This window comes from Idiotropiscis lumnitzeri, chromosome 1, assembly GCF_059441095.1.
Source record: "Idiotropiscis lumnitzeri isolate Australia: NSW breed Sydney's pygmy pipehorse chromosome 1, RoL_Ilum_1.0, whole genome shotgun sequence".
Classification (NCBI taxonomy): domain Eukaryota; kingdom Metazoa; phylum Chordata; class Actinopteri; order Syngnathiformes; family Syngnathidae; genus Idiotropiscis; species Idiotropiscis lumnitzeri.
In genome coordinates this window covers 47376421-47391257 of record NC_142391.1, presented here as the reverse complement: position 1 = coordinate 47391257, position 14837 = coordinate 47376421, and positions in this window count along the sequence as shown.

Below are 14837 nucleotides of genomic sequence, written 5' to 3'. Positions count from 1 at the left end.
CTTTTCTCCGTCATTTTTAATGTCCGCTTTCCACTGTCTTGTTCCTCCATGTCAATCCACAATCAAGCAAACAAAAACGTCAAACTGACTGTAGCGTCTCAATTTGTAGGTCAGCTGAATGACGATCAAAGTTTTAAGCAGTTTACTCACGCACCTGTTACGTGCACGTCCTTGTTAACTCGCGATGCTTGTCAAGTATGGACGCATGCTAACAGCTAGCAGCTCATTGTCCCGACTGGAAAGTTGCTCCTTAGCTGTGATGTGCCTAGGGTTACACTATCTATCATTAACAAACACAGCCAGCCCTCCTCTTTCCTCTTTCCAGTGTCCTGTCCGCAAGTAGTATTTGGAAGCCGTCAAATTCCACGACGGTGTCCGGCGTTAGGTCTGTTAGCCATGAATCCGTGAACATCAGCAAGCTAGCTCATTGGAAGTTCCTCTCGTGCCGCGTCCATTTTCTTGGGAAGGTATCTAACATTTCCCATAAAAACGGACAGGAGGACGGGGTGGTCACGCCTCCTCTTTGCCTGGCGTTTCGCCCCCGCGCGACATCCCCCGTCTCTTCCTCCTCAACTCGTGGGGGATATCGGGTCTCGCTCCGGGAGTCGGCACGGGGTTAGCACGAAGTGCTAACAGCTGATCTCTTGTGTAAACGATTGATCCGTAGCTCCCAGTGACATCTCCGGACACGATCACGCAAAAAACAGCCCCCAGCAGCAATAAAACCACCGCAATTTGGATGTCCATTGCTGCGATGAGGTAAAATAAATAAAACTGGGTAAAGGAAAAAACACGCGAAAAAGGCTCAAATAGTGAGCCGTGCTGCTTTAGCAGGTAGCCACTCGCGTGGTGACGGAACCGTAAAAACAAATGTGGTCCCATCAAAATCTGATGGGATATTTAAAAATAAAAGCGTGAAAATTTGCTTATTTGTCTGTCGTCACCAATGATTAAAAAAATTAAAATCATTACAAAATCCTCAAGCTATCGTGATACCAGACAAGTTCTGCGGGACACCAGACCACCCCAGTTGTCCACAAAAAGTGGTCACTTCAAAATTTGATGTGGCATTTAAAAATAAAAAAATCACCTGAAATATGCACTGTGATCAACACTGATTTAAAAGAAAAATCTTTAAAAAATATCCTCAAACTATCGTGATACCAAACCAGGATTGGGGATACTAGACCACACCAGCTGTCCACCAAAAGTGGTCACATCAAAATGTGATGTGGCACTTCAAAATAAAAGTAGCCTGAAATTCGCTTATTTCACGGTCATCACCACTGAGTTAAAAAAAAAATAGCTCGAGCTATCGTGATACCAGACCAGTTTTGTGGGACACGAGACTACCCCAGCTGTCCATAAAAAGTGGTCCCATCGAAATCTAATTTGTAATTTCAAACTAAAAGTTGCCTGAAATCTGCACATTTCACTGTCATCATGCCTGACTTTAAAATTTCATTAAAAAATATCCTCTAGCTATGGTAATACCAAACCAGGTTTGGAGGACACAAGACAACACAGCTTTCCACCAAAAGTAGTCCCATCAAAATGTAAGGAGGCATTTTAAAATAAAAGAGCTGGAGCTGTCGTAATACCAGACTAGTTTTGTTGGACACTAGACGACCCCAGCTGTTCATCAAAAATGGTCCCATCAAAATCTGATGTGTAATTTCACAATAAAAAAAAACCCACCTGAAATATGCACATTTCATTGTCATCAACACTGATTTTAAAATAATCATTTCAAAATACCCTCGAGCTATCGTGATATCAGACCCATTTTGGGGGACACTAGACAACCCCAGTTGTCCATCAAATGCGGTCCCACCAAAATGTGATACGGCATTTCAAAATAAAAGTAGCCTTAAATCAGCATACATCACTGTTATCAGGCCTGACTAAAATATCATGACAAAATATCCTCCAGCTATCATGATACCAGACAAGACATATTTCACTGTCATCACCATTGATTTAAAAAAATTAATTAAAAACTAGAGCTGCGAGCAGCTATAAAGGGCCCTCGCCACCCGGACAACGTTGGGGTACTGGCACGTTGGAAATGTGAAATATTTCCGAGAAATGAGGAATCTTCAAGAGGAATTTGCTTGTAGTTAAAGTTAGAGCAGCTTTTGTTTTCAAAGCCTCGTCAATGTTTGAAGTAAATTTGTTGGCAGGCACTACAGGTGCATCAAATCAAAGACTAATAGACTGAAAAACATTTTCTTTCCGAGAGCCATCACCATTCTGAACTCTCACACACATGCACACACACAGGACCACCCTTACCTTGCTGAACAGCGACGTATTGTGTTGTATTTCTCCAATTTCATACTATTTTCCATCACAATATTTATTCTCTTATTTATCTAATTTATATATTTGATTAAATTATTGTTGTATTGCACTGGAGAGGGGAGCTCCCTAATCTTGTTGCACACTGTACAATGACAATAAAAGGATTTCGGATTCTGATAAATTTAGAATGGCCGACTTCCTGTTCAATTTAGCATACGGCTCCATGAGACTTTTTATTAGGTCTTGGCTTTGTACACACTTCATCAAATTTTCAGTTTGGTGAAACAGAGATATGGGGCTGTTTTTTTTTGTTGTTTTTTTTTTCTAGGGGGCGATAGCGAGCCATTTTTAAACAACTGTACGACAAAATAATAAAATATTGTGAATATTGAATCAACTCCCGGTTGAGTGGACGCTGGCACGTTTGGCTGCCACTGCTCACCGGTAACTCTCAGAAATTTTTTGGATCCGCTTGTTGTACCTGCTTTAGCAGTTTACAATCCCTCCAGTTACAGTGATTTTATTTATTATTATCTGTATGTTGAGCGATCCCGATTCTCATGAATGCCACCCACCGATTGCATAGTCGCTGACGCGTCTACTGTGGCTAAAGTTTAGCTTACCTATCAAAGTTAGCACCTGTCTGCCATGTGGACCCGCAGGCCAGTCTGCTTCTCGCACTTCTGCCTGTTCCTGTCATGTCATCAACCTGTGTCAGGACAACTTCAATCCACTGCCGCTGAACTCCGCTGGATTTACCGACACATGCCCGAGGGAAACGCACCACCACCACTGCTCCTCCTCCCGAACATCGCTCGTCGACCCTTGAAGGATTGTATGGCAATTACCGGCATTTTAAACATTTATGGGACAGAATGTCAATTATTTAATTTAGCAGGTTTATATTTACTGAATATGCTATGATCGCAAAATTCCGGACGAACTCGCGAGGCTGCCCGGCTCACCGTGGCTTGTCATCGGGACCGGGAGGCGGCGCAGGCGACGCAGAGAGAGGAAGCAGAAGCGGGGCTGCAGGTCCGGTGTCTTGCAACGGCTGCGACGGCAGCCCCATAGGCAACCACTGCCGAGTCTGTACCTCACCAACGCCAGATCCGTGGTCCACAAAATCGACGACCTGGGATTACAAATCCTGGGAAACCGCTATGTGCGAGACAGCAGTGTGATCGTCGTCACGGAATCCTGGCTGCACGCAGACGTCCCCGATGCTAGCATCCAGCTGGCCGGGCGCTCGCTACATCGCGCGGATCGGACAAGGGACACCGGTAAGAGACGGGGCGGGGTGGCTCTGTGTTTACGTGCATGAGAACTGGTGCGGCGATAGCACGATCGTCGAGAAGCACTCTTCCCCCGACATCGAGTTCATGTCCGTTAAATGCCGGCCTTATTTTCTCCCGAGGGAGCTAACGGTCGTGATTGTCACAGCTGTTTACATCCCTCCCGACGCTAGCACTAGCACGGCGCTCTCGCTACTCGCGTGCGTCATCAATAAACATCAGCGGGCCCACCCTGATGGCGTTCACGTAGTAGCGGGAGACTTTAATAAGGCCAATTTAAAGACCGTACTCCCAGAGTTTCACCAGCATGTCAAGTGCCCAACGAGGGGAGATAACACTCTCGACCATGTGTACTCGAACATCAAGCACGCATACAGGGCCCTCCCACTCGCCCCCCTCGGCCAGTCAGACCACCTGTCCTTGCAGCTCGCACCTGCATACATCCCTCTCAGGCGCAGATTCAGGCCCACCACAAAGACTGTGAAAACCTGGCGTGACGGCGCCATGAGTGAATTACAGGACTGCTTTCAAGACACAAACTGGGGCCTCTTTGATCATCAGGACCTTGATGTCTACACACATTGTGTAGTGGACTACATCAAGTTCTGCATGGAAACTGTGTCCCTACACAGGACTATACGGACCTTCCCAAATGCGAAGCCCTGGATGTCCAGCAGGGTTCGCTCTCTCCTCAAGGCCCGTGACGCTGCCTTCAGGTCAGGCGACAAAGCCCAGTACAGGGTGGCTCGTGCTGACCTGAGCAAAGGCATCAAGCTAGCCAAGGCAACCTACAAGGGGAGGCTGGAGGCCCACCTTGCCAGTAACAGACCACGGGAGGTGTGGCAGGGTCTACGGAGCATCACCAACTTCCGTGGCAGCAGCACGACCTCTGCAGACCCGAGTGCATCGCTGGCAGAGGAGCTTAACTGCTTCTTTGCTCGCTTTGACTCGCCCCAACCGTCACACCCCCGCACTTCATGCTCCAACTCCCCCCCACTCACCGTAGAGGAACACGATGTGAGGCGCGCGCTCCTGGCTGTTAACCCCAGGAAAGCTACTGGACCCGACGGAATACCAGGCAAGGTCCTCAAAACATGTGCCCACCAACTGTCACATGTATTCTGCAGGATCTTCAACCGCTCCCTGGCTCAAGCAGTCATCCCCTCCTGCTTGAAAACTTCCACCATTATTCCTGTCCCCAAAAAGTCACCAGCCGTCCACCTGAATGACTACCGTCCTGTTGCTCTCACACCAGTCATCATGAAGTGCTTCGAGAGGCTGGTTCTCCAGCACATCAGGGACTGCCTTCCTCCCACTCTGGACCCCTACCAGTTTGCATACTGGGCTAACAGATCCACTGAGGACGCCATCAACACTGCTCTGCATGTTGTGCTGGGCCACCTGGAACAACAGCAGAGCTATGCAAGGATGCTCTTTGTGGACTACAGCTTGGCATTCAACACAATCATCCCAGACATCCACATCGCCAAACTTGACATTCTCGGCCTCCCTGCCCTCACACGCATCTGGATTAAGGACTTTCTGACCAACAGACCCCAGACTGTGTTGCTCGGCCCCTACACGTCCTCCACCTGCATGCTGAGCACCGGTTCCCCTCAAGGATGCGTGCTGAGCCCTCTCCTATACGCCCTCTACACCTACGACTGCAGCCCGGCCCATGGCAACAACACCATCGTCAAGTTTGCTGACGACGCGACAGTGGTCGGTCTGATCTCGGAAGGTGACGAGACAGCCTACAGAGAGGAGGTAAAGAGACTGACAGCTTGGTGCAAGGACAACAGACTGCACCTTAACACTGCAAAAACAAAGGAGATTGTCGTCGACTTCAGGAGGAACAAGACGGTGCCGCCCCCCCTCTGCATCGAAGGCGTGTGTGTGGAGAGGGTCCACACGTTCAAGTTCCTGGGAGTACAGATCTCCGACGACCTTTCTTGGACTCACAACACCACAGCAGTGGTAAAGAAGGTCCACCAGCGTCTGCACTTCCTGAGAGTCCTCAGGAAATTCAACCTGGACAGGAAGCTGCTGCTAGCCTTCTACCACTCGTCCATTGAGAGCCTGTTGACGTACTGTGTCTCCACCTGGTACAGCGGCTGCACTGAGGCCGACAGAGTGAGGCTCCAGAGGACAGTCAAAACAGCGCAAAGGATTATTGGCTGCCCTCTCCCCTCACTGTCGGACATCTACACCGCCCGGTGCCTCAGAAGGGCTCTCAACATCGTCAAAGACAATACCCACCCAAACTCACACCTGTTCGACCTGTTGCCCTCTGGCAGGCGCTACAGATGCATCAAATCGAGGACCAATAGACTGAGAAACAGTTGCTTTCCGAGAGCCATCTCCATTCTGAACTCTCACACACACACGAGAACACCCTTACCTTGCAGAACAGCATCGTGATGTGTTTTTATATACCCTATTCTGTACTAAATTCCATTGCACTCTCTTATTTATTAATCTAATTTATATATTTGTCTGTCTTATTGTTGTATTGCACTGGAGAGGGGAGCCTTCTAATCTCGTTGCACACTTGAGTACAATGACAATAAAGGGATTTCTAATTCTAATTCTAATTCTACTACGCATAGGAATGACTGATTGTAGTCATGGTCTTTACTGATTTATGATATTATTTTCACATGCTAAAGTTATATTACTTAGTTTATAAATGTGTGAACATAGTATTTTCATGACCTACACTCACATTCACATCATACATATTCAGTCTGCACATTACAAACTGATGACAAGCCAGACAGCACTTCATGGACAAATATGACAAAGCACATTCTCCACATAGGACATAGAGATGCAAACATACCAAATTGGGCACTGGATTTAGTTTTAAAATCGCTGCATTGGCTCCCCGTGTGTTTCAGGATTGATTTTAAGGTTCTTCAATTAGTTTTTAAATGCCTTAACGGTCTTGGGCCATCCTCGCGGACCCTGAGGTCCTCTGGCACCGGCCTGTTAATTATTCCTCGGGTGAGGACTGGAACACATGGCGAGGCTGCATTCAGCCATTCTGGTCCTCGTCTATGGAATAGCCTGCCGGAGGACATCAGGTCCGCAGAGACTGTTGATATTTTTAAAAGGAGGCTCAAGACCAGACCTGGGCATTGCACGGCCCGCGGGCCACATCCGGCCCGCCGGGTGGCACTGACTGGCCCGTATGACAGACCTGGGCATTGTATGGCCCGGGCCACATACCTTTGGTTGACTCTGACCGCGAGTGTAAGGTTAATTGGAAATTTCAAAATAAACATACTTTTTAATTTCACCTCATTCATGGGCGAAAGCTGCACTGCTTTTATTCTGAAATTGTTTTTTTTTTTTTATTCCCGCACAATGTGCGTCGCACATAATGACGTAATGCGTTTATCAAGACATGCGCGCGATTGAATCACAACAAGACAACGTTCGTCCTCAAAAATGTCCGCTCAGGCTACAAAAAGAAAGGTAGATGCCGAATGTAGAATTTTCAACAAAAATTGGACAGCGAAGTATTTATTTACTGAAGTTAGAGGTAAAGCTGTGTGTTTAGTTTGCGGGGAGCAGATCGCCGTGTTGAAGGACTACAATTTGAGTCGGCATTACCAGACGAAACATGCAGAGAAATATAAAAACGGCACCAGATAACAATGAACTGGGACACTTTTTCTCAAAATCACAGTTCAGTGACAGTCAATATGTTGTATCTTGCTTAATGTTTGGTGCAAAAATACAATATTGTGATGTCTTTAAAATGCTCAGAACCTTTACACAACTATCCAACAGTATATGGAACTCAAAATGTGTTTTGAAGTGAATGTGACAGAATATGTTTACTAATATGAGTCACAAATAGTAAAAAATGTTAATATTTTGTCTACCATTGTGTTGAGAAATTTGAATGAATACATTTTTGTAAGGCAACCTCATTTTTTCAGTTTATTTGGTATTTAGTTTCATTGCTTAACTTTAATGCCAGCTTGTCAAAACAGTGCTATTTACTGCTTTTTAAAAAAGAAATACAATTAATATTATGCAGAATTGAGTTCAGCCTTTTGGCCCGGCCCTCCACAATATTTAATGTTTCTTATGTGGCCCCATGGAAAAAATAATTGCCCACCCCTGCTCAAGACTCACCTTTTTTGTTTGGCTTTTAAATAATTTATCTTAGTCTTTTAATTCAGGATTGTCATTTTATATATTATCATTGTCTTTAATTTTTTTTAGCTTCTTTGTCTTTTAGTATCATCATTTTTCTTATATATTTTAGCTGCGTCGTTTTATATTATTGTCCTTTAATTTTTAGCTTCTTTTTTGTTTAGCATTATCATTTTCTTTTATATATTTTAGCTCCAGTGTTTCCTCAAGGGGGGCCTCCGCGCTGGGAGGTGTGGCTGGCCTTCTCACAGGGGGCTTCATCCCGGAGGCTCCTTAGGCCCGGCGGACCGGGGCCCTCTGCACTATGTGTAGGGTCTACCCCGGTCAGTCTGGGCTAGGGGTCTGTGTGTTGGCGCAGCTCCCTGTGGGCATGAGCCGTCATCCCTCTCAGCGCGGATGACCTACCCTGGGTACATTTTCTCATATGGTTTCTCTGTGCCTTACCCTGTCTTTCTACTAAGATGGTTTATTAAGTTGTGTGAATGCGAGTGTTCTGTGTGTGTGCGAGTTCAGGCGTGTATGTGGATGTGTCTTGTGTTTATGTTGAGTGGGTGGAATGGGTTTTAGTTTTTCGTTGTAATTTGGATGTTTTTATTGTACAGCACTTTGAGCCGCATTTTATGTATGAAAAGTGCTCTTATAAATAAAATTTGATTGATTGATTGGAGGGTTCAAGGGGACGCCATTGCAGAAACACATTCTGAAAGACATAATTTGATTTTGGAGCACACATACATGCACACTGACAAGATTACAGGGGAATACCAGCAGGAGAGACGGAGAGACTGCCCGCCGGAGAAGGCCAGCCGTGGAATACCAGTCTTGGGGACCAGCTGGGAATCAACCATCCAGACAATGATTAATCTGGAGAGGACCTTCCCTTGGACGTAGACCCGTGCCGGGGGAAGAATGTGAGGCTGGGCTGAGATAACGCACGACTCTTTTCGACTGTGCTTGCCCAAGTACATTTTCTCATGAGATTAAGAAAAAGCCGCTCAGTACTATTTCCTGAACCTCCGCCCTATTTCCTACCTACCATTCATTTCAAAAGTCCTAGATAATGTAGTCGCCACTCAACTCCACTCTCATCTCACCTGCAATAACCCTTTCAGTCCGGTTTCCGTGCACTTCACAGCACTGAATCAACTCTACTCAAGGTCACCTCTGCTCTCCTCATTGCAGCTGACTCAGATTCATTCTCCATTGACATCCTTCTTAACCTGACTGCGGCCTTTGACACCATCTCACACACCATCCTTCTCAAAAGACTTTCTTCCATCGGCATCACCCACACCGCCCTCAACTGGTTCCATTCATACTTCAAAGACCGCACTCAGTTCATCCAGCTTAAATATTTCTCATCAAAGTCCCTCCCAGTCACCTCAGGTTTGCCCCAAGGCTCGGTCCTGGCCCCCCTATTATTTATCATATACCTCCTTCCCCTTGGCAGCATTTTCCGAAAATTCAATATCGCTTTCCATTGCTTCGCGGATGACACCCAGCTCTAGTTCTCCTGCAAACCCAGCATATCACTCCCTCCCACCTCCGTCACCTCCTGTCTATCTGAAATCAATGACTGGTTTTCTAATAATTTCATGAGGCTTAACAGCGACAAAACAGAAGTTATTCTTTTCAGTACAAAATCAATACAATCCAAAGTTGGCAGTTTTCCCATTCCTGTTGGCCCCTCCATTGTTTTCCCATCCCCTCAGGTCAAGAGTCTGGGTGTCATTCTTGACAGCACTCTATCTTTCCATAAGCATAATAACACAACCCGGTCAGCCTACTTCCATCTGCACAATATCAGTCAACACCGCCCCTCCCTTTTTCCCTCATCCACTTCTATTCTGGTCCAAGTCGAGTCAAGTCAATTTTATGTGTATAGCCCTTAATCACAGACAGTCTCAAAGGGCTTTACATAACCACAATCAACATCCACTGATCTTAACCCCCAGGAGGGCAAGGAAAAACTCAAAACCCCATTGGGGGAAAAGTGAGAAAACTTGAGAAGGGACCACAGATGGGGGGGAAACCCCCTTCCAGGATGACCAGGCTGCTTTGGATGCCAAGTGGGCAACATTTGACACATACAATGATGCTATACAATGTTAGATGAGATAATGTGAGAGTCAATTAAATGAAGTGCTGCAGGAAGATGACTTTAGTGGAGTGGGTCCTCATCCAGGACCGTAATCGCCATGGCAGCATATCCGAGGTTGAGCCTTTGATCTTGAAATAGTCAGTTTGGGGTAAATTCAGAACAGCCACTTCCAAGTGAATCACCATCACCTAATTCCCAAGCCGTGGAATTGGGAACAGAAAAAAAAGAACAGAAATAGTAAACAGGCCAACAAGTAGTTCAACGAAGTGCTGAAATATAGGGAAATCAGAAGAGGTGCTGCATGAAGACGACTTCGGCAGAGAAGGTCCCTCCCCGGTTGGTCAGTGCCGTAATCTTCATAGCAGGTCACCATCACCTAATTCCCAAGCAGGGGAAGAGGGGGCAGAAAAGAGGAGAAGCGGCAGTAAACAGGCCAACAAATAATTAAATTAGATGCTAAAGTATATAAATAAATGTCGCGCTGCAGGAAGACGACATCACTGGAACAGGTGCATGCCCAGTTTGTCAATGCCTTAAACTTCCTAGTGGGTCACCGTCACCTAATCCCCCAGCCGGGGAAAAGGGGGCAGAAAAGAGAAGATAAGAGAAAAAGCGGCAGTAAACAGGCCAACAAATAGTTCAACTAAATGCACAAGAGTATAAATGCGTCTTTAATAGTGTTTTGAACATTTCTACTGAGGTGGCGCCTCTAATACCTGAGGGTAGTACATTCCAAAGCATTGGTGCCCGAATAGAGAACGCTCTAGAACCTGTGGACTTCTTTTTGGCTCGCGGGATCACTAAAAGACCAGCATTTTGTGAGCGAAGGTTTCGGGACGGAACATATGGTACCACGAGGTCAACGAGATAGGAAGGTGCTAAGCCATGCAATATTTTATAGGCAAGTAGCAGAACTTTAAAATCACATCTCAAGTGGACCGGAAGCCAATTCAAATTGGCAAGTATCGGGGTAATATGATCAAACTTTCTCGTTCTAGTCAAGAGTCTAGCTGCTGCATTTTGAACTAACTTTTAATACTAGACATGGGGAGACCCGAGAGCAAAACGTTACAATAGTCGAGGCGAGACGTAACAAACGCATGGATTAAGATTTTTGCATCACAAGTTGATAGAATTGGGCGAATTTTAGCAATGTTACGCAGATGAACAAATGCAGTTCTAGTAATATTTTTAATGTGCATTTGAAACGACATAGTTGTGTCAAATATAAGACCGAGATTTTTTGTTGAATCCTTTTGGGCAATTTATCGATACTCATAGTGGTGTCTTTGAAAAAGGTACAGATGACGCGCTGGTCCAATGATCAGCATCTCGGTTTTATCTGAGTTAAGACGCAAAAAATTGAAAGACATTCATAGTTTAATTTCGGCAAGGCATGCCTCTAATTTATAGCAATCACACGGATTCGTTATATCCAACGGCATGTATAATTGCGTATCATCAGCATAACAATGAAAACTAATGTGATATTTCCGTATAATATCACCAAGCGGTAGCATCTAGTACCAATCCCTGCGGAACTCCGCGTGTGATCTTACAAAGATCAGAAGACGCATTGCCATGAATTACACGGTGCGTCGTCTCCGACAGATACGAATTAATCCAAGAAAGCGCTGAACCTGAAATGCCAACACAAGTTTCAAGGCGTTTTAATAATATGTTATGATCAAGTGTCAAAAGCGGCGCCAAGATCGAGTAAGAGTAATACAGTGAACCCTCGGTTATCGCGGTTAATGGGGACCTCGTAGCGGTCGCTGCTCGGGCCCTAATAATAATTTCTACAAAAACAATAGGGACCTCGCCGCCGTCGCAGCTCGGGCCCTAATAACAATTTCTAGAAAAACAATAGGGACATCGCAGCGGCCACTGCTCGGGCCCTAATAATAATAATAAAAATAATAATGATTTCCACAAAAACAATGGGGACCTCGTAGGGGTCGCTGCTCGGGCCCTAATAATAATTTCTACAAAAACAATAGGGACCTTGCCGCGGTCGCTGCTCGGGCCCCAATAATAATTTCTACACAAAGTCCATTGTGGTGACCCGCCCCCTTTTAAGTAAATTCAAAGTGGCCGACTTCCTGTAAAACCTAGCTCATTGCTCCAAGAGACTTTTTTGTAGGTCTTGGTCTTATACATACAGTGAACCCTCGCTACTTCGCGGTTCACCTTTCGCGGGTTCAGTGCTTCGCGGGTCTAAAAAATATTCGGGGGCATTGTAGTTTCGCCGAGCGGCACGACAGGGCGCTGGAGCGGTTAGACGGCCGGCGTGCGCCGAAGAAGAGCGTGGGCGAAGAGGAGAGTGGACGAAGAAGAGCACGTTCCCCCGGACACGATCGGTGGCGACGTTTCGCGCGGTTCGGACCGTACCAGAGCTCCGGCCGGCGTGCGTGGCAGTTAAGCCGTAGAGGAGCACCTTCCTGTTAAGGATGTTTCTATCAAAACAAGCCTGAACAAATGAATCAACCAGCCAAGATTGTCTGTCATTTACGCGCGGGGCAGCCCTCGAACTCCGAGGCGAAGCCAGCGTGTTCGACTGCACACATGGTTTTTATTTGCATCAGCATAAGCAATTTGAATATGCAATACATACAGAATGGAAAACTTGACATTTGACTCCATCCCACTTGCCCACCCTCTTCCTGCCTATTCTAACGGTTTCAGCTTACAAGACACCTTTTGTTCATACTTCTGCTTATTCTAACAGCAAAAGTTCACTCTGAACTTCATTTGACCTGTGTAGTGTATTTTCACAAGGCTTAACGTGTTGAACTTATTTTATGGCCATGACGATATTATTGCTTTAGAAATACCAAGCCTTGTGTTGGACCTCCCTAAATGCAGAAGTTACAGCCTTAAGAGGCCTCGGGCCCCAACATTATCTACGAAGGGTTAAAGAGGTCATCAACACCCCAAGGGAGGTGTTTACAGAAAAGGGTTCTGGCGTTGGGGAGTCACATTCGCGAGGAGGCCGTACCTGGCACCCGTAGCTGTCGAAAGTTTAATTAGAGGCCAGAAAGATACGAATGCATGTGCAACAAAGGGGGCCTGTAAGATTAGTTATAGTTTGAAACTTGCTAAGATGACAAACTAAACAACAAAACTAACAGATGAACATACAAACTTAAATTTCTTTAACATATCCCTCCTGTTTATCAAGTTTCAAATCTCATCATCAAAGGCTGTCGCTTGAGGGGGGAGAAAAACTACCCAAAAACTCAAAAATTCTTGGAGAAAAGGGTAGAAACCCATGCCCCGAACGAGAAGCCCAAAAAAATAATAATTAAAAGATAATAAAGCAAAGCTAATGCAGTTTTTGGTCCAATACATGTATGTACAAAATAAACCCGGAACATCAAACATTCACAACTGCAACTCTTTTCTGTGATGCAAGTTACATGAATCAGTGACCTTGAGCGTTTTTTCAGAGGCTGCAGGTTTTATTTGATGTGCGTGTAGTCAGCAGTCTGCGCCTGTGCAACTCGTCTGCGTTTGACGTTGTCCTGGTCTCGAGGTTGTGTGCTGACCAGGCACAGCCCTGCAAGGAAGTAGATGATGCATCTGGTCGACAGGGCAGTGCCCAGTTGCTGTTCGGCGGCTTGCTCCATCCTTCCGAGAGGGGTGTGTTTGCCACGGAAAACCCTCTTTCCAACTGTGGTCTTTTGTTGGTACATTGGAGTGTACGTGGTGGAGATCCTCTCCAAGGGACTTGCGCCTTCAGCAGGGACCGGAGAAGCTTGCACTGCGACTGATGGTTCCAGCCGCCACGCCCCTCGACCTTTGCTGCCGTCGGGGTCACTGCAATCACCTGATGAGGGCCGTCCCAGCGTTCACTGTCCCAACGAGGTCGTTTCAGCACCTTGAGGAAGAGTTGGTCTCCCACATGGACGTGGTTTATCTGTGGATCAAAACACACTGGCCAGTAATTGTGGTCAAACATGTCTTTCATGTGGACTGGGACAGATGTGCCAGTCGCTGGTGGTTCTGATGAACCTGAGAGTCTATGTGTGAGGCCATATAGGATAAAAAGGGGATAGTGTCCTTCCTTCGGCTGGCACTATCCTCATTGCTGTGATTGAAACACAGTCTGGCCATTGTCTCTTTTTTTTTTCTTTGTCTTGATAAGTCAGTTCCATTCGTGCGTTCCACAAGTCCTGCAGACTGTATGCAAAATGACGCTTTGAGTCAATTTTGCAACAACTGTCCCACTTGTTACAAACATTATTCACAAAATGCATCATTTTCACTTTAAATCACTCTTGAAATTCCAAATGTCAGGATAATTCGATTACACAACACTTTTTCCAACTGTTTTAACATCATCATGTGTTGTTGGAAACAACGTAATCCATTTTGAAAACACATTAATTATAACCAAACAATATTGCAACCCAAACAACTAACACTTTGTCTAAAAAAAAGTTTTTTGTTGAAAAGTCTATATGTGGGAACAATTTCATATCATACTTCCCCCTGTTGACACACATGTGTCACTCATGTTACTCCTCTACTCCTCAGCAATGTTTGCACCTTTTTTCTCCCAATGTGTGCATTCAATTAGTGGTGTATTTTTCCCTGGCGTGAGATCAAATTGTCAAGTTGATTTGCTGCGTGTGTGTGTGTGTGTGTGTGTGTGCATTACCCCTTGCTGCATTGTCAGCGAGGCAGTATTCAATTGTAATCGTTTCATTTTCTGTTCAGAAAATTTTGCATTTACAAATACTTATTTAGACGTGCTTTATGCACAACTTTTCTTTCATCTTTTGTGATTTTTTAAAACGCCGTTTGCCCAATGTCGACAGAACACATAAACATATATCTTGGCAGTCAGTCCAAATTGTAAAATGTTTTTTTAGAAAACATCTTACAATTCTGGATCAGCACAGAAGTTTCTGCTGCTTGTCCTGCACATACAGATTTTAATATCCCTTGAAACTGTGGTAAAT